Consider the following 3,182-nt stretch of genomic DNA (forward strand, 5'->3'; position numbering starts at 1 on the left):
TGCGGCAGGTCAGTGGAGGCAGCGTCAGCTCGGGGGCGGCGACAATCCGGTCATCTCAGCGTCACGACCACAGGCCACCTGGCGGATCGATGCGGTGGCATTTGCAGCATTCGGGGTCAATGGATTTGTGCTTTGAAATCATGTTGATGCATGTTAACGCAATCATGGTTAGCGGTGCGTTTCTAGCCTGTTACAGCTTTGTCTGTCGTCCATAACTTCAGCTTGAATCAGCTTAAACGCATGAATACTGGATTCAACCCTGACTCCTGGCGTAACATGAGTCTGGTCGCCTGGTACATTAGTGTGCATACCACAGTGTACCGGGGCGAAATGCGTGTGCCCCCGGCCCAGGACAGCGCTACATTCCGTGGCCCTGAGCCATGCGCTATTCCCAAAGTCAATTTGGAGGCCTGGCCGAGATCAAAGTGGGGGGTGTGGCGCAACAGCGCGTCGAAATGACTCAGACCCAGAGGTCGTGATCACCGCTGGAAGGCAGAGACGACTGGTAATTCTGATCGACATCGCGTCAGATCCGGTCCCGAGACGGACCTGACAGCAGCGCGGCTCGTATAACGCATATCCGAGGTACGATCTGCACGCGATCGAGCCTTGTCACGTGCCTTCAGACCGGACTGGATTTCACAGGGGCTATCTGGTCCGGATCTGACCCGGCGGGTCCGGATCTGGTCCGGAAAAGTCTGGCGTTTACACATCTGTATGTGGCCGGATGCGGACCACACCTGACTGCGTATGCGGAAATGACGCTATCCTGGAATCAGGCCTGATCTCTCCCCCACCGGTCACGAACCGGACCGATTACAACCCCGCTCGGGCGCCGACCGGCTGGCCTTGGACAATTACGTCTTACTACGGCCCGAGTGGAGCCGGCACATGCCACCGGCAGGGCAGGGCGTCGTGTCGGGAAGCAGACCCCGCACTGCTCGGGACGTGGCGATGCAGCAGACCCCGCCCGGGACGTCGCGAGACAGCAGACCCCCCCCCCCCCTACTTAGGACGAGCGGGACAGCGCGCCCTGCCCCAGACGTGGCAGGACAGCAGGCCTCCGTCCAGGACTGGCAGGACAGCGGACCCTGCCCCAGACGTGGCAGGACAGCAGACCTCCGCCTAGAACTGGCAGGACAGCGGACCCTGCCTCAGACGTGGCAGGACAGCAGACCTCTGTCCAAGACGGGCTGGACAGCAGGCCCCGCCCGGGACGTGGCAGTACAGCAGACCTCTGTCCAGGACGGGCTGGACAGCAGGCCCTGTCCGGGACGTGGCAGGACAGATGGGACATCCCTGCAGCGGCGCGGTTGATATTGCGGGACAGACAGGCACATCCAAGCATGGGGGAGGGAGGGGGGGGGGGGGGTGAAGGACATTATGGGATGGACAGGCCATGCACCAGGAGGCACAACAAAGGAACGTTTAATACCGCTGTGGTCTGTGACACTAACATTAACGGGATACGTTAGCATTAGGCTCACTTGGGCGCCGGTATGCCACGAACAGTTATTGTACCGATTTTCTATAACGATGAGAACATGGCAGTCAGCCAGGGCGGCGGGCAAGCACCGCATCAGTGGTCAATAATGAGCTGGGACATCCACCAGACGCGTTCAGTACCGCATGAGAAAGATGCATCGGTAAATCAATAATACATCTCAATACTCAATACATCTCTTCAACGTGAGCGAGTTCAGCTCAGCTGGAGGTGTATCGTACCTTAGATCTGACCTCAACCTGGTTGTGTGTTCCTCCGACACAGCCCAAGTTTATTGACTGCCGTACCGCGATCAGCGATCGCTGTACCGCGATCAGTGATCACAGGACCAGCCCGACTGAACGACATATTCCCAGCCTCCGAAACATCCGCCATTCTAGCAGTAATGGTTAGCGTCGACCACCATGCTACCGTCCACCAATCCGGCCGTTTCAAACACCCTCGGCAGGACGTGAGGGGATCGCGTGTCTCCCCCCCCCCCCCCACCCCCTGCCTGTGAGCGTCAGGGTGGACACTAAGAGACCCCACCCGGCTGGCCGCTGCCAGGACGGAGGCATTCCCAATGGGCTTTCCCACGTCCGCAGCTCCAAAAGAGCGCGCCCTCTAAAAATCGACTTCATCGCGTAGATCTCTGTACAGAGCACATGGCAGGGGCGCGGAACGTTTGGCAGGATTTACCGCTGTGAATGGGTGTGTTCGTAGGGCGTGGTGCAGGGTTTACCACTGCCTTTGGAGCCTTGCGTGAGCTCTCACGTTGAGGTCAGCGGTCTTAACACACAGAGAACAAACAAGACAGTCAGCTCGGATCACAGGGCGATAGCCTGGCGCAGGCCGAGTGGAAAGTCAAGACAGCCCCGGCTGTGGTGAGGCGGGACGGCAATCGAAGGGAAAGATCTGCCTCTCACCGCTCTTCGATTTAACACATCTATAATATAATATATATATATATATATATAATATATAGATATATATATAATATATAATATTCTCTCTCTCCTCTCTCCTCCTTCCTCTCTCTCTCCTCTCTCTCTTCTCTCTCTCTCTCATATATATATATATATATATATATATATATATATATATATATCTTATATAATATATAATATATAATATATATATATATATAACGTTGACTAGAATACCTTATATTTCAATATCCTGAAGTTTTGAGCCTCGGCAGCAAAACGGTGTTGTAGAATGATAAGTGTCGGATGATAACAACCGTCTATAGTAGAATGGCAAGCTCACGCTGCGCTTGCAAATAAACAAACGGCAAGCATGAAGACAAAACGGCTTTCCCAAAAGCACGGCGCTCAGTGTGATTCAGGCTGATTGAGCCCCCGTGAATTGTCTACTACGGCGGCACGAGTCAGCTCTCGCCGTGCACGTTCGATGGCTAGCCGGGGCCGGTGGCCAACCGAGTGTGACAAACGCGCAAGTCGACCTAGATACCCGGGTACACACAGACATACAGCACACACACACACACACACACAGACACACAGACACACAGACACACACACACACACACACACACACACACACACACACACACACACACACACACACACACACACACACACACACACAACACACCACACACACACACCACACACACACACACACACACACACACACACACACACACACACACACACACATACACACACGCTCAGTC

The sequence above is a fragment of the Pollicipes pollicipes genome, unplaced genomic scaffold (assembly GCF_011947565.3).
Source record: "Pollicipes pollicipes isolate AB1234 unplaced genomic scaffold, Ppol_2.1 Scaffold_3449;HRSCAF=4056_pilon_pilon_pilon, whole genome shotgun sequence".
Lineage (NCBI taxonomy): Eukaryota > Metazoa > Arthropoda > Thecostraca > Pollicipedomorpha > Pollicipedidae > Pollicipes > Pollicipes pollicipes.